Source organism: Scyliorhinus canicula, chromosome 4 (genome assembly GCF_902713615.1).
Source record: "Scyliorhinus canicula chromosome 4, sScyCan1.1, whole genome shotgun sequence".
Classification (NCBI taxonomy): Eukaryota; Metazoa; Chordata; class Chondrichthyes; order Carcharhiniformes; family Scyliorhinidae; genus Scyliorhinus; species Scyliorhinus canicula.
In genome coordinates, this window is record NC_052149.1 from 20,539,701 (window position 1) to 20,561,448 (window position 21,748).

General features: G+C 45.7%; 1 protein-coding gene across 2 annotated transcripts in view; it reads left to right on the forward strand.

Moving 5' to 3' along the window:
• Window positions 1–1,414: 1,414 nt before the first annotated feature.
• Window positions 1,415–21,748, forward strand: part of cdc7 (cell division cycle 7 homolog (S. cerevisiae)) — a 64,385-nt gene continuing 44,051 nt past the window's right edge. The window contains exon 1 of one of the 2 annotated variants that reach the window (XM_038793812.1): window positions 1,415–1,604. The gene's annotated coding sequence lies outside the window, so the exon portion shown is untranslated. The remainder of the gene's footprint in view (window positions 1,605–21,748) is intronic. The other variant, XM_038793811.1, reaches the window with a different exon arrangement.

Sequence of the window (21,748 nt, forward strand, 5' to 3'; positions counted from 1 at the left end):
GGATCCGGGGTGGGTGTCAGTTATCCAGGGTCCGGGGCGGGGAGGGCGTCAGTTATCCAGGGTCCGGGGCGGGGAGGCTCTCAGTTATCCAGGGTCCGGGACAAGTGTCAGTTATCCAGGGTCCGGGGCGGGGAGACTGTCAGTTATTCAGGATCCGGGGTGGGTGTCAGTTATCCAGGGTCCGGGGCGGGGAGGGTGTCAGTTATCCAGGGTCCGGGGCGGGTGTCAGTTATCCAGGGTCCGGGGCGGGGAGGCTGTCAGTTATCCATGGTCCGGGGCGGGGCGGGTGTCAGTTATCCAGGGTCCGGGGCGGGAAGGCTCTCAGTAATCCAGGGTCCGGGACAAGTGTCAGTTATCCAGGGTCCGGGGCGGGGAGGGCGTCAGTTATCCAGGGTCCGGGGCGGGTAGGGCGTCAGTTATCCAGGGTCCGGGCCGGGTGTCAGTTATCCAGGGTCCAGGGCGGAGTGGGTGTCACATCCAGGGTCCGGAGCGGGTGTCAGTTATTCAGGGTCCGGGGCGGGGAGGATGTCAGTTATCCAGCGTCCGGGGCGGGAGGCTCTCAGTTATCCAGGGTCCGGGTCAAGTGTCAGTTATCCAGGGTCCGGGGTGGGGAGGCTCTCAGTTATCCAGGGTCCGGGACAAGTGTCAGTTATCCAGGGTCCGGGGCGGGGAGGCTGTCAGTTATCCAGGGTCCAGGGCGGCTGTCAGTTGTCCAGGGCGGGGCGGTTGTCAGTTATCCAGGGTCTGGGGCAGGGAGGCTGTCAGTTATCCAGGGTCCAGGGTGGGGAGGCTGACAGCTATCCAGGGTCCGGGGCGGGTGTCAGTTATCCAAGGGCCCGGGCTGGGAGGCTGTCAGTTATCCAGGGTCCAGGGCGGGGAGACTGTCAGTTATTTAGGATCCGTGGCGGGTGTCAGTTATCCAGGGTCCGGGGCGGGGAGACTGTCAGTTATTCAGGATCCGGGGCGGGTGTCAGTTATCCAGGGTCCGGGGCGGGGAGACTCAGTTATTCAGGATCCGGGGCGGGTGTCAGTTATCCAGGGTCCGGGGCGGGGAGACTGTCAGTTATTCAGGATCCGGGGCGGGTGTCAGTTATCCAGGGTCCGGGGCGGGGAGACTGTCAGTTATTCAGGATCCGGGGGCGGGTGTCAGTTATTCAGGATCCGGGGTGGGTGTCAGTTATCCAGGGTCCAGGGCGGGGAGACTGTCAGTTATTCAGGATCCGGGGCGGGGAGACTGTCAGTTATTCAGGATCCGGGGTGGGTGTCAGTTATTCAGGGTCCGGGGCGGGTGTCAGTTATCCAGGGTCCGGGGCGGGGAGACTGTCAGTTATTCAGGATCCGGGGTGGGTGTCAGTTATCCAGGGTCCGGGGCGGGGAGACTGTCAGTTATTCAGGATCCGGGGTGGGTGTCAGTTATTCAGGATCCGGGGCGGGTGTCAGTTATTCAGGGTCCGGGGCGGGTGTCAGTTATTCAGGATCCGGGGCGGGGTGGCTTTGGCGGGCATTTTGTCGGCGCTTTCTCCTTGTCTGTCTCTCAGTGTGAGGCCGGTGTCGGCGGTCGGGGTCTCGCCTCGGGGACGGATATCGGCGGCCGCTTTCCTCCGGTAAGAGTCCCGTTGGTGGCTGTGCTGAGCTGTGTCAGACATGTCGGTTATCTGGGAAGAAGCGGCAGTCCAGGCTTGTGGCCTCCTGCAGCCAGAATGGGCTGTGTTTAAACATTGTTCAATATACCTGAACATTTATCAAATGCGGCCATTCAGCCCATCAAGTCTACACGAACACTTTGAAAGAGCACCCGACCCATGTCCACTCACTGCCCTGTCCACCTGCCATATCCCCGTAACACCATAACCAAACCTGCCCATCCCTGGACAGAGGGGCAATTTAGCACGGCCAAACCACCTAACCTGCACACCTTTGGATAATGTAGGAACCGTGGCACCAATTTGTACATTACAAGCTCCTACAGACAGTATTGTGATAATGACAAGCTGATCTGTTTACTGATGTTGATGGAGGTGGGTATAACTATTGTCCTGGACATTCGGGACAACCCCCCCCTATTCTTTGAAATAATGCTATAGGATCTGTGCTATAGGAGGTTTAGGATCTATGCTATAGGAGGGCAAGTGATTAACACTGCTGTCAACAGTGCCAGAGACCTGGGTTCAATTCCGACCTTGGATAACTGGAGTTTGCACGTTCTTGGATTTCCTCCAGGTGCTCCGGTTCCCTCCCACAGACCTGTGTAGGTTCGGTGGATTGGCTGTGATAAATTGTCCCTTAGTGCCCAAAAGGTTAAGTGGGGTTGCAGGGATAGAGAAGGGGAGTGGGCTTTTGTGGGGTGGTCTTTCAGAGGGTCGGTGCAGATCTGATGGGCCAAACGGCCTCTTGCACTGTAGGGATTCTATGGATCTTTTAAATTCCCCTGTGAGGGCCTCAGTTTAATGTCAAGATGACACCTCTGACAGTGCAGCACTTCCTCAGTTCATCTCTCTTTAAGAAATACACACTGGTTTTCAGTATTGCAGGCTAGTTTCAGCTTGTACTAGCTTCTAGTGATTTTGTGGCTGCACACAATTGTTTCAATGAGCTGATATGCATGCAGCCGCAATGGGTTAATTGTGTATTGAGATCACCGTGCCCATTTACAGCTAATGGAGCAGCACTTTTAAGGTATAGCAGTTGCTCTAATCAGAATCCCTACAGTGCAGAAGGTGGCCATTCAGCCCATATATCAGGCAGCACGTTGCACAGTAATTAGCACTGTTGCTTCACAGTGCCAGGGTCCCAGGTTTGATTCCCAGCTTGGGTCATTGTGCGGAGTCTGCACGTTCTCCCCGTGTCTGCGTGGGTTTCCTCCGGGTGCTCCGGTTTCCTCCCACAAGTCCCGAAAGACGTGCTTGTTAGGTGAATTGGACATTCTGAATTCCCCCTCAGTGTTCCCGAACAGGCCCTGGAATGGGCGACTAGGGGATTTTCACAGTAACTTCATTGCAGTGCTCCACCACTTGATGTCATTCGCTTGATGTCATTCGTCTCCAGAAATCTTTAGAGTTCTGTTGTGAACATGCTCAATGATTGAGCTTCCACAGCCCCCTGGGGTAGAAAATTCCAAAGATTCGCCACCCTCTGACTGAAGAAATTCTTTCTCATCTCAGACTTAAATGGCCTACTTCTTATCCTGAGATTATTTCCCCTAGTTTTAGAGACACCAGCCAAGGGAAACATCTTGCCTACATCTACCCTGCCACATCCTGGAAGATTTTTGTAAGTTGCAACTCCTCATTCTTCTAAACCAGGGAATACAGGCCCAGTCTCATTAGAACATCCCATCATCCTAGAGGTGAATCTGGTGAACCTCCATTGCACTCTCTCTGGCAAGTTGACATCAACATCAAGGCAGTATTTGACAGAGTATGGCATCAAAGAGCCTTAGCAAAACTGGAGTCAATGGGAATTGGGGGGGACACTCGCCGCTGTTTGGAGTCACACCTGGCACAAAGAAAGATGTTTGTAGTGGTTGGTGGTCAATCACCTCAGCTTCAGGAAATCACTGCAGGAGTTGCTTGTAGTGTCCTAGGCCCAACCATCTTCAGGTGTTGAACAATGACCTCCCTTCCATGATATAGTCAGAAGTAGGAGTGTTCGCAGATGAATGTTCACCATTCACGACTCGGGTAATGAAGCAGTCCATGTTCAAATGCAGCAAGACCTGGACAATATCCAGGCTTGGGCTGACAAGTAGCAAAGTTACATCTGCACCACACAAGTGCCACGCAGTGACCATCTACAAGAGAGGATCTTACCATCACCCCATGACATTCAATGACATTACCATTACTGAATCCCCCACAAAGACTGTCTGTGTGGAGTCTGCACGTTCTCCCTGTGGCTGCGTGAGTTTCCTCTCACAAGTCCCGAAAGACGTGCTGTTGGGTAATTTGGACATTCTGAATTTCTCCCTCTGCGTGTTTGAACAGGCGCCCGAATGTGACGACTAGGGACTTTTCACAATAACTTCATTGCAGTGTTAATGTAAGCTTACTTGTGACAATAAAAAGATTTTTTAAAATCAACATCCTGGGGGTTACTATCAATCAGAAACTGAACTGGACTTGCCATAGGTAGCATAGTGATTAGTACTGTTGCTTCAGAGCGCCAGGGACCCAGGTTTGATGCCCGACTCTGGTCACTGCGCAGAATCTGCATGTTCTCCCTCTGTCTGTGTTGGTTTCCTCTGGGTGCTTTGGCTTCCTGCCACAAGTTCCAAAAGACGTGTTTGTAAGGTGAATTGGACATTCTGAATTCTCCCTCAGTGCACCTGAACAGGCGCCGTAGTATGTTGACAAGGGGATTTCCATAGTATCTTCATTACAATATCCATGTGAAGTTTGCTCATTCTCCCCGTTTCTGTATGGGTCTCACCCCAACAACCCAAAGATTTGCAGGATAAGTGGATTGGCCATGCTAAATTGGCCCTTAATTGGGGGGAAAGAAATCTTAGTCACTGCCTCAAAAGGCCCAATTAAGTTAGTGAGATACAACTCCCCTTTCACAAAACCATGCTGCCCATCACTTATAATTGATTCCAAATGTGAGTGAAGCCTGTCCCTAAGAATCTGCTCCAATAATTTCACTACCATTGACGTAAGGCTCACCGGCCTATAATTTCCTGGATTATCCCTGCTACCCTTCTTAAACAAAAGAACAAAATTGGCTATTCTCCAGTCCTTTGGGATACAAAGTGGGGATATAAAGATTTCTGTCAAGGTCCCAGCAATATCCTCCCTTGCCTCCCTTAGTATTCTGGGATAGATCTGATTAGGCCCTGAGGATTTATCTACTGTAATGCTTTTTAAGATGGCTCGAAATTTTTTTCCTAATCTCGAGTGTGAGACCTTATGAAAAGCTTTCTGAAAATCCAAATACACTACATCTGTGATTATCTTTTTATGCTACAACTTATATCCTCAAAAAGACTCCCGAGTTTGTCAAACATGATTTTCCTTTCATATATCTATGTTGACTCTGTGCAATTTTACCATTCTTTTCTAATGGCCAATTATTTCATCCGTTACAATAGACTCTAACATTTTCCCTACAGCTGATGTCAAATTCACAGGTCTAAAAGTTCTCTTTCTCTTCCTCCCTTTTTAAATAGTGGGGTTCCATTTGCTATTTTCTACTTTCCAGTCCTCAGGAACCTTTCCAAAATCGATAGAATTTTAAAAGTTAACCAGCACTGCATCCACTATCTCTATAGCCACCTCTTCCACTCTGAAATGAAGCTCATCTGGTCCAGGGGATTTATCAACCTTCAGTCCAGTTAATGTTTCAAGTACCACCTCTTTATCACTACCAATTTCTTTTAATTGCTCAATTTCGCAAGTCCTTTGGCGACTTCGTATTTCTGGGAAATTTTCTGTATCTTCTTTCGTGAAAATAGACGCAAAGTAACTGTTTAGTTGCTCTGCCATTTCCCTGTTCTCCACTATAAATTCTCCTGTAATGGCTAGCTGACAACAAAGGAAAATGGCATTGCCACCTGTGGGCTGGTGCGCACCACCACAATGACCAGGGCTATGTCAGATTGGCAACAGATGGCAACACCAGAGGCAACATCCCACCATGACACCTAGTAACTTAAATGTGGCAGGACCTGCCTCTCAAGGATTAGCTGTTTCAGTAGATGGAAGAATGCTGACAAGTCAAGTCCATCATCGAAAGCAGCGAGTTCCTCACAGCCAAGTCTACGCTCTTACTCTCATTTCCTCTAATTGTTTTTCCTGCCGGAAACTTGGAATATTTTTCCTTCAGCGATCTGCTCTCAGTGAGCCTGATCTCTTGCAGGGAAGCCATTTCAATGTTCAACCTATCGAGTTCCATGTTGATTATTCCGGCCTTGACATGTTATACACCAGCTGCAAGTCACCTGTCAATCCACTGCACACAGTCCTGTTGTTCCAGTTTGCCAATCGAAGAGTTGGTATCTCTTTGTTTTGTTTGTTTGTCTGATGTAATGGATTCTATCCACTTGTTGAGCAGAAACTCTTCAGCTCAAGTTTAGAGGCAGATGGTCAGTGGCAGGTCAGCACCTTACTAGTCATGGGGCTGTTCGATTTGAAGTGGACAGTGACTGACCAGTGGAACATGATGGTCCCTCTCACTGTTTGAAACAGCTTACACTCTACGTTCTTTACGTCAGTTGAGTTGAGCTTATCACTCGTAAATGCTGTCTCCTGTGTTGTGTCAATGCTCTATGTGTATATTGGAGTGGCATCTTCAGGGTTTCCCTCTCAATCTCCTTGTGTCATGTAAGAGTCCCTTTAAGAAATGTGTGTTTCTCAAATGGCAGCAGTGATGTCAGCGTGTGGATGGAGCTAGGCTGTCTTTCTGTCTTTCACTTCAATTTTGAGCTGAAAAGCTGCTTTGTGGCTCTGTTTAGTTTCGTTGTAGAGTTGGAGAAACTGCAGTCACAGCAAGATGTGTATGAATCTCTGAAAACTAACGAGTGTTCGTTTGGTGATTTCAAAGTGGTAACTGTTGTCAGTAGAGAATTTAAACCTGCTGTCCTTCTGTAAAAAGGGTTTTTGTCTTATGGATGTCTGAGTACTGTATTCTTTGGGGGTGTTTTTAAATTGATGGTTGCTGAGTTGTTCACTATGTTTATATAATGTTAACTGGCTTCATAGAATAAACATTGTTTTTGTTTAAAAATAACCTTAGTTCTCTGTTGCATCACACCTGTAAAGTGGGCCCTTGGTTCCCCATAACCAAAATCTACTTACAATTGTGGGTCAGGTGAATTCTATGATATACTTTGGGGTTCTCTAAACCCTGGACCATAACACTTGGTTGAGTCCAAGGAGTTGCTGGAGTAACTACGTTTGGTACCAGGTGTTGCTGGAAAGATTGCACATTTCACTATTAGTCTGCTTCAGACTCCACTCCAGATTTATTGTCAGGGTTTTACTCCATCAGCCTTCAACTCTCCTGAGGTATCCACAAGGCAGTGGGCCTATTTCCAAATACATTAACCTGGGGCCAAGAGGAACTCTGTTTCTGTGTGCTGCCACAAGGAGGCATAGCTGCAGTTCTGTCAATGGCGAGGCTGTGTACTGACCAGGACAGTTCTACATGTTTAGCTCTCCTTTTCACATTGCTGTGGCCCAGTGACGTACGCTGAAAATCAGAAGCAAACTGGTACACAGAGACCGGAACAATGCTAACTTTCATCACTTGCACGCTAGATGCATCACACTGATTTGTTGGGCGCATACATTTAAGACGCAGAGAATAGGGTAGTGGGATTGCTCTAATAAAGAACAAAGAAAAGTACAGCACAGGAACAGGCCCTTTGGCCCTCCAAGCCTGTGCCGACCATGCTGCCCGTCTAAACTAACATCTTCTGCAAATCCGAGGTCCGCATCCCTATATTCCCATCCTATTCATTTATTTGTCAAGATGTCCCTTAAACGTCACTATCGTCCCTGCTTCCACCACCTCCTCCGGCAGCGAGTTCCAGGCACCCACTACCGTCTGTGTAAAAAACTTGCCTCATACATCTCCTCTAAACCTTGCCCCTCGCACCTTAAACCTATGCCCCCCAGTAATTGACCCCTCTACCCTGGGGAAAAGCCTCTGACTATCCACTCTGTCTATGCCCCTCATAATTTTGTAGACCTCAATCAGGTCGCCCCTCAATCTCCGTCATTCCAGTGAGAACAAACCGAGTTTATTCAACTTCTCCTCATAGCTAATGTCCTCCATACCAGGCAACATCCTGGTAAATCTCTTCTGCACCCTCTCTAAAGCCTCCACATCATTCTGGTAGTGTGGCGACCAGAATTGAACACTATACTCCAAGTGTGGCCTAACTAAGGTTCTATACAGCTGCCTTTTCATTCTGCTGCCTGGAATGGAGAAAAGTGATTGCCTACACAGGCTCCTTAATTAAAGAAATGTAGAAGGATGTAGGTGCATTGACAGCTGCAGACTGGAGCCACCCTAACTCACCTCCTGGGGGAGTCCGATCTTGTCTTCAGCACAGGCACGGTCCTGGCTCCTGTCCAACTAGTTTGGTGGCCTCCTCCTCAAAAAGGGTGCCAACTCGAATGTCCAGAAATCCACCTATGGTCTTGGCTGGCCCCCTCCTGTTGTGTGTGCTCTTGTCCTGCAAAAAGACAGGGATTGAGTGTCATCCCAAGGGTTGCATGACTCGTTTAGTGGCATGCATGTCTAAGTCGGCTATGGAGCTCTCGCAACTGATAGAAGAGTGGCAGCGGGAAGTGGCTGGCACACATTCAGTGTACTTGTCCCATCAGCTGGTCAGTCCTGTCAGACATCCTTATGCATTCACATATTTACACTGCCTGATGCCCTTTTTAGTGACACTTTACAGTGAGTATACTTACCCTGACGGAACGCAGAAAATTGTTTGTCCATTTCCTGCATGCTGGGTTGTTCTCCTGTGGGTCCCACAGGCGCGAACTTCCACTGTGATCTCTACCTAGACTATGGTAGCCAGGTGCGAAACCTCCTGCTGCCATTGCTGGAAAACAGCACCTGCTGCCTTTCCTGGAAAGCCAAGAGCAGAGTCTGCAGGGAGGCTTTGCTGGATCATGGGGCCACACGTTGACTGCTCTGTGACATTCTGGTTGATGTAGAATCCAGAGTTCCCGGCCTGCAGTCAGTGAATGCCTGTCCGGGTGCTCTTTAAAAATGCGCCCAGTCCATTGAGCCCATGAGGTAATGGTGAGGATGGCTACTTCCTGCCTGCCCTCTCCACGGGAATTAGAACAAAGAACAAAGAACAAAGAAAAGTACAGCACAGGAACAGGCCGATCGGCACTACAAACCTGTTCCGACCATGCTCCCATCTGAACTAAAATCTTCTACACTTCCTGGGTCCGTATCCCTCTATTCCCATCCTATTCATATATTTGTCAAGATGCCCCTTAAATGTCACTATCGTCCCTGCTTCCACCACCTCCTCCGGCAGCGAGTTCCAGGCACCCACTACCGTCTGTGTAAAAAACTTGCCTCATACATCTCCTCTAAACCTTGCCCCTCGCACCTTAAACCTATGCCCCCCAGTAATTGACCCCTCTACCCTGGGGAAAAGCCTCTGACTATCCACTCTGTCTATGCCTCTTATAATTTGTAGATCTCTATCAGGTCGCCCCTCAACCTCCGTTGTTCCAGTGAGAACAAACCGAGTTTATTCAACCGCTCCTCATAGCTAATGTCCTCCATACCAGGCAACATCCTGGTAAATCTCTTCTGCACCCTCTCTAAAGCCTCCACATCATTCTGGTAGTGTGGCGACCAGAATTGAACACTATACTCCAAGTGTGGCCTAACTAAGGTTCTATACAGCTGCAACATGACTTGCCAATTTTTATACTCAATGCCCCGACCAATGAAGGCAAGCATGCCGTATGCCTTCTTGACTACCTTCTCCACCTGTGTTGCCCCTTTCAGTGACCTGTGGACCTGTACACCTAGATCTCTCCGACTGTCAATCCTCTTGAGGGTTCTACCATTCACTGTATATTCCCTACTTGCATTAGACCTTCCAAAATGCATTACCTTACATTTGTCCGGATTAAACTCCATCTGCCCTCTCTCCGCCCAAGTCTCCAAACGATCTAAATCCTGCTGTATCCTCTGACAGTCCTCATCGCTATCTGCAAATCCACCAACCTTTGTATCGTCTGCAAACCTATTAATCAGACCAGTTACATTTTCCTCAAAATCATTTATATACTACGAACAGCAATGGTCCCAGCACTGATCCCTGCGGAACGCCACTCGTCACAGCCCTCCAATCAGAAAAGCACCCTTCCATTGCTACTCTCTGCCTTCTATGACCGAGCCAGTTCTGTACCCATCTTGCCAGCTCATCCCTGATCTCGTGTGACTTCACCTTTTGTACCAGTCTGCCATGAGGGACCTTGTCAAAGGCCTTACTGAAGTCCATATAGACAACATCCACTGCCCTACCTTCATCAATCATCTTTGTGACCTCCTCGAAAAACTCTAGTGATGTACTGATGGACATAATGGGCGGAATGCTTTATAAAAATTTAAAGTACCCAAATCATTTTTTTCCAGTTAAGGAGCAATTTAACGTGGCCGTTCCACCTGCCCTGCACATCTTTGTTCTTGTGGGGGAGAGACCCATGCACACACTGAGAGAATGTGCAAATTCCACATGGGCAGGGGCTGGGATCTGACCCAGGGCTGGGACCGAACCCCTGTCCTCATACTGTGTGCCACTGTGCTGTCCCGGAATGGTTTATTTTGACAATGTTACCAGGATGACCAAAATGTGCTAATGGTTGGAGAATCTAGTTAGGGTGGGACCATAGTTAGCACTGCTGCCTCACAGCACCAGGGATCCAGGCTCAATTCCGCCCTTGACCTTGGGTGACTATGTGGAGTTTGCATGTTCTCCCAGTGTCTGCATGGTTTTCCTCCGTGTGCTCCGGTTTCCTCCCACAGTCCAAAGATTGCAGGTTAAGTGGATTGGCCATGATAAATTTCCCCTTCGTGTCCAAAGGGTTCGGTGGGTTTACGGGGATAGGGTGGAAAAGTGTGCCTAGGTAGGGTGCTCTTTAAGAGGGTCAGTGCAGACTCGATGGGCTGAATGGCCTCTTTCTGTACTGTAGGGATTCTATAATGTGAACTGAACCAGTGTTTTACCAATCCAAGCAAAAGCGTGGAGAGAGGCATGCTGGTTGCCCTGTGTCGTTGCACTGTCACAAGGTTTTTTTTTAATGTTTGATTGAAAACATCTTTAACAATCAGTAGATGAAGACAAGTTTATTTTTCAAATAACTTGTTTGAGAAGTACTTTTTCTTTTCTTTGACCCACATCCAACATAATTCCTTGCCAGTCAAAATTAAGAGATAGATGGTATAGAGAGACAAAAGTCACGTGTTGAGGTTGTACAACATTTTTGTTTGTTTTTCCTTTTCTCTGACAAAAAACTTCTCATGGGTTTAGAGGCTTTGGACTAGTGCCCAAGGTATGTGGAGGAAAGCTGTTACACTGCTGTCCCTTTTTGAAGGCCATTTGGTTATTTTAAGTCTTGGTTTGGTTTCACAGCAAATACTTTAATTAGGACGTTGAAGACATTTTAAGCTTCGCGGCAGAAGAAAATGGGCTTGGTGTATTGAAATGAAATGAAAATCGCTTATTGTCACAAGTAGGCTTCAAATGAAGTTACTGTGAAAAGCCCCTCCTTGGCCAATTATCCCTATATATTTGTGCAATATGTCCCAAATATTGGGTTGGTGGACACAAATGTGCAAAAAAAAAACAATACGTGCATTGCATTGTAATTTTGTGGGTGTTGAGTCAGTGCTAGCAAATATAACTTCTTTGCAGTTGAGTCTCAGATGTATTTTTCAGTGGTTCCCCATGCACAGACTTGTTTGCCAATACTGTCAGAAATAAGGGTCTTATCCATTCCTCAGTCAGGAGAGGCAACATACAGCCTATCTCTATGTAATTGTTTGGAAGAAAGTCAGCTGCAGTCTTATTCACTTGGGGAGTGATATGTTCTCATGGAATCATTATGGCACAGGCAGAGACCATTTGGTCCATTGAGTCCGTGCTGGCTCTCTAGAGCAATTCAGTCAGTCCCATTCCCCTTCTCTATCCCTGTAGCCCTGCAAGTTTATTCCCCTCAAGCTTCCATCCAATTTCCTCTTGAAGCCACTTATTGTCTGCATTTCCACATTCCTCGTAGGCAATGAGGTGTAAGAACAGTTCTTGCTTACATTTCTCCTGCATCTCTTGCACAAAGCCGCCTTGTCCTTTTTACAAACATCCAATATATCAGTTTTTCTTTGTCTATCTTATCTAAACCTATCATAATCTTTATACACCTCTTACCTAATCTCCCCTCTTCAACCCCATCTTCTACAACTTTGTAGCTAAAATCCCTTCACTATCCCTCGATCCATTCTGGTAAATCTCACCTCTGATGGGTCCTCACATCCTTCCTGAAATATGGTGACCTGAACTGGATGCAGTACTCTGGTTGTGGCACAACCAGAGCTTTTAATATATTCAACATAACTTTCCAGCTTTTTCACCTACTTTTATGAAGCCCAAGATCCCATATGCTTTGCTAACTGCTCTCTCAATATGTCCTTCCATTTCAAAGACTGATGCGCATGAACCCCTGGGTTCCTCTGTCTCTGCACACTTTTTAGAACTGTACTAATGCAGGGGAGGTTATGTCTGACAAATCTGTTAGAATTCTTTGAGGAAGTAACAAGGAAGTTAGACAAAGGAGAACCAGTGGACGTGATTTATTTATATTTCCAGAAGGCCTTTGACAAGGTGCTGCATAGGAGACTGTTAAATAAGCTACGAGCCCATGGAGTTAAGGGAAGATCCTGGCATGGATAGAGGATTCACTGACTGCCAGAAGGCAGAGTGCAGAAAAATGAAGTTACTGTGAAAATTCCCTAGTCGCCACACTCCGGCGCCTGTTTGGGTACATTGAGGGAGAATTTTGAATGTCCAATTCCCCTAACACCACGTCTTCCTGGACTTGCGAGCAGAAACCGGAGCACCCGGAGGAAACACATGCAGACGCGGGAGAAATGTGCAGACTCCGCACAGACGGTGACCCAAGCTGGAATCGAACCTTGGACCCTGGAGCTGTGAAGCAACTGTGCTAATGACTGTGCTGCCATGCCACATTAATGATCTGGAAGAAGGAGCTGAAGGGACTGTTGTTAAGTTTGCAAATTATGTAAGATCTGTAGAGGGACAGGTAGCATTGAGGAAGGACTTGGACAAGCTAGGAGAGTGGGCAAAGAAGTGGCAGATGGAATACAATGTGGAAAAGTGAGAGGTTATGCACTCGGAAGGAGAAATGGAGGCATAGACTATTTTCTAAATGGGGAAATGCTTAGGATACCAGTAGCATAAAGGGACTTGGGAGTCCTTGTTCATGATTCTCTTAAGGTTAACAATCCTGTTGCTACCCTGGGAATTATTTCAAAGACGAGCAGGATGTGCTGGCCTTGGAAACGGTCCAGAATCCAGAGGAGGTTCACAAGAATGATCCCTGGAATGAACAGCTTGTCATATGAGGAACAAGCTCTTTACTCGTTGGAGTTTAGAAGAATGGGGGGGGATCTTATTGAAACTTACAGGATACTGCGAGGCCTGGATTGAGTGGACGTGGAGAGGACGTTTTCACATGTAGGAAAAACTAGAAGCAGAGGACACATTCTCAGACTAAAGGGATGATCCTTTAAACGGAAATGAGGAGGAATTACTTCAGCCAGAGAGTGGTGAATCTGAGCAACCCCTTGCCGCAGAAGGCTGTGGAGGCGAAATCACGGAGTGTCTTTAAGTCAGGGATAGATAAGTTCTTGATTAATATGGGAATCGGGGGTTATGAGGAGAAGGCAGGAGAATGGGGATGAGAAAAATATCATCCATGATTGAATGGCGGAGCAGACTCGATGGGCCTAGTTTCCTAATTCTGCTTCTATGTCTTATGGTCTAATGCCTTTTTCTATCCCTTTGCCACATACACATCACCAGTAATGCTCTGGGGACCTGAGTTCAAATCCTGCCACTTCAGATGGTGAAATTTGAATTCAATAAAAATCTGGAATTAAAAGTCGAATGTTGACCATGAAACCATTGTTATAAAATCCCATTCAATTCACCAATGTCCTTTAGGGAAGGAAATCTGTCGTCCTTGCCTGGTGTGGCCTACAGGTGACTCCAGGCCCACAGCTTTTAACTGCTCCCTTAATGGCAATTAGGGATGGGCAATAAATGCCTGCACAGCCTGCGATGCCCTTGTCCCACTAGTGAATAAAAACATGCACTGCTCTGTATTGAAACCCATGCTGCTTGTCTGACCATTCATCTAGCCTATCTATGCCCTGTTGTAATTGATTGGTATCATTCCCACTGTCAGTGACACCTCTAAGCTTTGGATCATCAGGCGGTTTACTCTGATTTCCAATATCCAGATCACTTATTTATATATAATGTATCAATCAGTGGTTCTTGCACTGGGGAACACCACAGCCTGTGATCCTGCAGTCTGAAAAACAGCTTGCTATTTCCTGTTCTTAAGCCAATGTTTTTATCCAAGCTTACACTGATCCTTCTATTCCATGAGCCATAGCTTTGTCAACCAACCTTTTATGTGGTTCTTTGTCAAATGCTTGCTTAAATCTATCTCGACAGCAAGCATTGCTTTCCCTTCATCGACCTTCTATGTTACTTCATCAAAAAATTCATTTAGATTAGTCAAGCATGACCTGCCTTTTACAGTGCTGGCTATCCTTAAATTAACCCAAACCTCTCCAAGTGCCTGTTGATTCCCTCCCTTGATTACATTGGCATCCTTTTATCTGTGTAAGGTGATGAACATGCAGCAAATCTGTTGGGATGGGACAGTTTCAGATGGTGCACTTCTGCTGATGGCTGAAGAGATCAATCCGAGAGCAGGTTCTGCCATAAATGCCGCATATTATTGTTTCTAAAACCTTAGCCACCACTGATGTTAAACTGACCCGCCTGTAGTTACTAGAAATGTTGTTGTATCCTCTCTTGAATAACATCTGTAATCCCAGTCCTCGGGCACCTCCCTAGTATCTAGGGAAATTGCGAGATTATGGCAAGCTCTTTGCTATCACCGTTCCCACTTCCTTTAGCAACCTGGGATGCCAGCCTGCTTATCAGTTTTGACCCCACCCATTACTTCCACCATTTGCGTCTCCTCTGATATTTTGTCAACATCCTCTTCCTTACTAAACACAGTGAAGAGCAGAGATCAAAATTAAAATCCCAGCAGTCTGAAATATTAGTGACGAGGTGACTGTAGGTCAGTTTGCGCCTGTCTTTGAATGTAGCTTAGACGAGTTTGATAAAAGCCTTCACTTCCATTGTCAGGATCTTGTCCTTAATTGACATTTTCAATCCGAGTCCAAAATGCTGCCGGTGCTGGAAGTGAAATTCATTCAGTGGGGACATACTCTCCTGAAGTTGGCATTGAGACAGGTTGAGGCAACGGTGAGAGATTTACTCATTTTCATGCTTCATCTCCCCATCTTGGTGTTTGATACTGTTACGTGATGGTAAAAGGCTCCAATTTAACCACATCATAGCTTTCACTTTGGGACATTCCTGCTTCAGTTCAATCCAATCTCTATAATGATGTCTAGAATAAACTGACATTGAAATTGCCTGAGAAGTTGGCTTTGCCAGCCAATTATTTTTCCAGTTGGATACACTATTATGAGAACCCATCAAACACTTAGATGTATTAACCTGTTATTTTTTATAACACTTCCTGGTTAAATGCACCTGCTGTGTCTTTTAGAGAACTCTGTCGATGTCACATTGACTAAACTTCAGCTGTACAACTTAAATTTTCCGGCCACTCTGCTGGAAACTTTAACTAATAAAACTGTAAGGCTATCATGTTGGGATTTAAAATAGGTTATTCCAGAGAACTGACTGTGTTTTGAGCCCAACTTGGCCATCAAAATCTGGGGAGGGGGAAATGCATGTGGAGGAATTATTTTCTGCATTGACCAGCTTTTGCTGGAGTCAACTAAAGTATATAACATGAGTCTATCCCATATACTGTGGGTAAATAAGTGTAGAATTTTCTTGTTGAGATGATAGGCAAGTCATAAGATTATTTGCATTCCTTACCGGCACAGCTGTAAAAATGGACATTCTTTTATACTATTGAGACCTTAAGAGATAGGAGCAGAAGTAGGCCACTTGACTCATCGAGTCTGCTCCGCCATTCAATGAGATCACGGCTGATCTGATATTGCGCTTTCCTACCATTTTTCCCATAACCCTTGATTCCCTTGCAGATTAAAAATCTGTCTATCTCAGTCTTGAGCATTCTTAATGCCTCGGCCTCCACAGCACTTTCCTGCGATAAAGAATTCCACAGTATTATTACCCTTTTGAGAGAAGAAATTCCTTCTCATCTCTATCTTAAATGGACGATCCCTTACTTTGAGATTATGTCCTCTGGTCCTAGATTTGCCCGCAAGAGTAAACATCCTCTCAGCATCTACCCTGAGAATCCTATGTCTCAGTAAGAATGCCTCTCATTCTTCTAAACCCCAATTAGTACAGGCCCAATCTACACAACCTCTACTTATAAGAAAATCCCTCCATACCCAGGTTCAACCTTGTGAACCATCTCTGGATTGCTTCCAATGTCAGTATATATTTCCATAGATAAGGGGACCAAAACTGTTCACAGTATTCCATGTGTGGTCTAACTAGTGCTTACGAGGACCCCAAATCCTCCTGTGCTGCAGCTTTTCCCCATTGAAATAATGTTCAGCTCCTTTATTCTTCCTACCAAAGTGCATAACTTCACATTTTCCAACATTATATTCCATCTGCCAATTTTTTGCCCACTCACCTAACCTGTCCATATCCCTCTGTGGACTCTTAGAACCATAGAATTCCTGGAGTGCAGAAGAAAGACATTTGACCCATTGAATCTGCCCCGACCCTCTGAAAGGGCACCATGCCTTGGCACACTCTTCCGGCCTATCCCCATAACTCTACCTAACCTGCACATCTTTGTGCAAGGAGCAATTTAGCATGGCCAGTCCACCTAACCTGCACATATTTGAACTGTGGGAGGAAACTGGAACACCCAGAGAAAACGCACAGAGACACGCGGAGAAAATGCAAACTCCACACAGTCACCCAAGGCTAGAATTGAACCCAGGTCCCTGGTGCTGTTGAGGCAGCAGAGCTAAACATTGTGTCACCATGCCGCACCTTGTGATACCCTCACTATTTGCCTTCCCACCTATTTTTGTGTCATCTACAAAATTGACAGTAGTGAATTCACTTCCCTTTTCCAAGTCATTAATGTATATTGTGAATAATTGTGGGACCAAGTAGGGATCCCTATGGCACTCTGCTAGTTACAAGTCCCATTCTGGTAATGTTCTTCTTATCCCAACTTGTCTTCTGTCAGTTACCCAATCCTCTATCTGTGCTATTATACTACTCTCAACACCATGGCTCTGATCTTATTAAGTAGCCTTTTGTGCAGTGCCTTGTTGAATGCTTGTTGGAAATTCAAGTATATTATATCTTCTGGTTCCCCTTCATCTATCCTGCCTGTTAACACCTCAAAGAATTCTAATAAATTTATCATGCATGATTTACTCTTCATGAAGCCACGCTGACGCTGCTTGATTTTATTATGCATTACTAAATGCTCTGCTATTACGCCCTTTATAATGGACTCTTAACATTTTCCAATGACAGAAGTTAAGCTAACTGCCCTATAGTTACTTGCTTTTTGTCTGTCTCCTTTTTTGAATAAAGGTGTGACGTTGGCAGTTGCATTGGCATTTTTGAATCCTCTGGGACTTTTCCAGAATTTAATGATGCTTGAAAGATTGTTACCAGTGCATCCACTATCTCTGTAGCTACTTCCTTTAATAATAATAATCTTTATTAGTATCACAAGTAACCTTACATTAACACTGCAATGAAGTTACCGTGAAAATCCCCTAGTCTCCACACTACGGCGCCTGTTCAAGTACACCGAGGGAGAATTCAGAACGTCCAATTCACCTAACAAGCTTGTCTTTCGGGACTTCTGTAGGAGGAAACCGGAGCAACTGGGGAAACCCATACAGACACTGGGAGAACGTGCAGACTCTGCACAGACAGTGAGCCAAGCCGGGAATCGAACACGGGTCCATGACACTGTGAAGCAACAGTGCTAACCACTGCACAACCCATCTGGTCCAGGGGTCTTAACAGCCTTTAGCCTCATTAGTTTCCCTAGTACATTTCCCCAGTGATTGCTGTTATATTTATATGTTCCCTCTCTGTGTCTTCATTATTTATTTTTAGAATGATATTAATGTCTTCCACCCTATGAAAACTGACACAAGGTATTTGTTCAGCTCCTCTGCCGTTTCCTGGCTCCCATTATTATTTCCCCAGTCTCGTTCTCTGAGGGGCCTATGCTCACATTCGCCCCTCTCTTCCTTTTGATATCTTTAAAGAAACTCTTGCTGTCCATTTTTATATTATTTGCTAGTTTACCCTCATAGTTTATTTTCTCCCTCTTTATTTTTTGGTCATCTTTTGTTGGTTTCTAAAACTTTCCCAATACTCTGGTTTACCACTAATCTTTGCCACATTACATGTTTTTTCTTTTGGTATAATACTATCCTTCACTTCCTTGGTTAACCATGTGGTTGATTTATCCCCATCCTAGAAGGCTTCTTCCTCACTGGGATGTAATTTTGTTGTGAGTCATGAACTATTCTCAGAAATGTCTACTTTTGATGATCAACTGCCTTTCCTGCTAAACCCCTTTCCCAGTCCACTCCAGCCAACTCTGCCCTCATTCCTTTAAAATCACAAATATTTAAGTGTAGCACAGTTTTTTCTGACCCACGTTTCTCACTCAAATTGAATGCTAAATTCAACCATGTTATGGTCACTGCTTCCTAAGGGATATTTTACTCTGAGATTGTTTATTAAACCTGCCTTTAATTACCAAATCCACAATAGCCTGATTCCTGGTTGGATCCACAACATATTGTTCTAGGAAACTGTCCCAAATACATGATGAATTCTTCCTCATGGTTACCTCTGCCAATTTGATTTTCCCAATATACATGAAGAATAAACTCACTATGATTAAAGTACTGCCTTTTTTACATGCCTTTATTATCTCCTAATTTATTCTCCATCCTACAGTATGGCTACTGTTTGGGAGCCTGTAGACTACTCCCACCAGTGTCGCCTTCCCCTTATTATTTCTTACCTTCATCCACGTGGATTCTACTTCTTCCGATGCAAGATCATTTCTTGCTATTGTACCTATTCCATCTCATACTAACAAAGCTACCCAACCACTCTCTTTCCTTCCAGCCTGTCCTCCGAAAAGTCACATACCCCTGAATATTTTGTTCCCAGTTTTGATCTCCCTGCAATCTCAAAGCAAGTCCAAAAAGGTAGAGGAGAGAAATACTCACCTACCAAACACGTACCTGTGATATTACACGGGCATGTTCACTCAATGTTGTAGGACTGCTCCAATTTATCTTCAAGCGTTCAGGCCTTGGTCTGCTCCTGCCCCACTGACCTGTGGCTGCAGTAATGGAAATAAGATACAGCAACAGCTCCCTCCCCCACTTCCCTAAACTCCCATACTCCAGAGTGTCTCTCACTGCAACCTGCACTCTAGATACTTATTTACCCTAAGACTCATCTAACCCGCAAGTAACAAAGTTGAGTGGGTTATTTAGATTTGTAAAATCCTCTTGGTTTACTTACAGGACTAAATATTTTGAGAAAATATTAGCACTTTTCTTTTATTTCAAAACTTCCTATGAAGTTTGGATTGGGATAGATGCATTCTGGTAGCAGGGCAAATGGGATGATGTACTAAACATAGAACATTACAGCGCAGTACAGGCCCTTTGGCCCTCGATGTTGCGCCCACCTGTGAAACCACTCTAAAGCCGATCTACACTATTCCCTTATCCATATGTTTATCCAATGACCATTTAAATGCCCTTAATGTTGGCGAGTCCACTACTGTTGCAGGCAGGGCATTCCACGCCCTTACTACTCTCTGAGTAAAGAACCTACCTCTGACATCTGTCCTATATCTATCTCCCCTCAATTTAAAGCTATGTCCCCTCGTGCTAGCCATCACCATCCGAGGAAAAAGGCTCTCACTGTCCACCCTATCTAATCCTCTGATCATCTTGTATGCCTCAATTAAGTCACCTCTTAACCTTCTCTCTAACCAAAATAGCCTCAAGTCCCTCAGCCTTTCCTCATAAGATCTTCCCTCCATACCAGGCAACATCCTGGTAAATCTCCTCTGCACCCTTTCCAGTGCTTCCACATCCTTCTTATAATGCGGCGACCAGAACTGCACGCAATACTCCAAATGCAGCCGCACCAGAGTTTTGTACAGCTGCAACATGACCTCATAGTTCCAAACCTCAATCCCTCTACCAATAAAAGCTAACACACCGTACGCCTTCTTAACAACCTTCTCAACCTGGGTGGCAACTTTCAGGTTTCTATGTACATGGACACGGAGATCTCTCTGCTCATCCACACTACCAATCTCGCCATTAGACCAGTACTCTGTCTTCCTGTTACTCCTTCCAAAATGAATCACCTCACACTTTTCTGCATTAAACTCCATTTGCCACCTCTCAGTCCAGCTCTGCAGCTTATCTATGTCCCTCTGTAACCTGCAACATCCTTCCACACTGTCCACAACTCCACCGATTTTAGTGTCATCTGCAAATTTACTCACCCATCCTTCTACACCCTCCTCCAGGTCATTTACAAAAATGACAAACAGCAGTGGCCCCAAAACAGATCCTTGTGGTACACCACTAGTAACTGAACTCCAGGTTGAACATTTCCCATCAACCACCACCCTTTGTCTTCTTACAGCGAGCCATTTTCTGATCCAAACTGCTAAATCACCCTCAATCCCATGCCTCCGTATTTTCTGCAATAGCCTACCGTGGGGAACCTTATCAAACGCTTTACTGAAATCCATATACACCACATCAACTGCTTTACCCTTGTCACCTGTTTGGTCACCTTCTCAAATAACTCAATAAGGTTTGTGAGGCACGACCTACCCTTCACAAAACCGTGTTGACTAACCCTAATCAAATTATTCCTTTCTAGATGATTTTAAATCCTATCTCTTCTAAACCTTTCCAAGACTTTGCCCACAACAGAAGTAAGGCTCACTGGTCTATAGTTAACGGGATTGTCTCTACTCCCCTTTTTGAACAAGGGGACAACACTTGCTATCCTCCAGTCTTCTGGCACTATTCCTGTAGACAATGACGACATAAAGATCAAAGCCAAAGGCTCAGCAATCTCCTCCCTAGCTTCCCAGAGAATCCTAGGATAAATCCCATCCGGCCCAGGGGAGTTATCTATTTTCAAACTTTCCAGAATTGCTAACACCTCCTCCTTATGAACCTCTAGCCCTTCTAGTCTAGTAGCCTGTATCTCCGTATTCTCCTCGACAACATTGTCTTTTTCCTGCGTGAATACCGACGAAAAATATTCATGTAGCACCTCTCCTATCTCCTCGGACTCCACACAACTTTCCACTACTGTCCTTGACTGGCCCTACTCTTACCCTAGTCATTCTTTTATTCCTGACATACCTATAGAAAGCTTTAGGGTTATCCTTGATCCTACCTGCCAAAGACTTCTCATGTCCCCTCCTGGCTCTTCTTAGTTCTCTCTTTAGGTCCTTCCTAGCTAACATGTAACTCTCGAGCGCCCTAACTGAACCTTCACGTCTCATCTTTACATAAGCCTCTTCCTTCCTCTGACAAGTGATTCAACTACTTTAGTAAACCACGGTTCCCTCGCTCGACCACTTCCTCCCTGCCTGACATACATACTTATCAAGGACACACAGTAGCTGTTTCTTGAACGAGCTCCACATTTCAATTGTGCCCATCCCCTGCAGTTTCCTTCCCCATCCTATGCATCCTAAGTCTTGCCTCATCGCATCATAATTGCCTTTCCCCTAGCTCTAACTCTTGCCCTGCGGTATATACCTATCCCTTTCCATCGCTAAAGTAAAGGTAACTGAATTGTGGTTACTATCACCAAAGTGCTCACCTACCTCCAAATCTAGCACCTGTCCTGGTTCATTACCCAGTACCA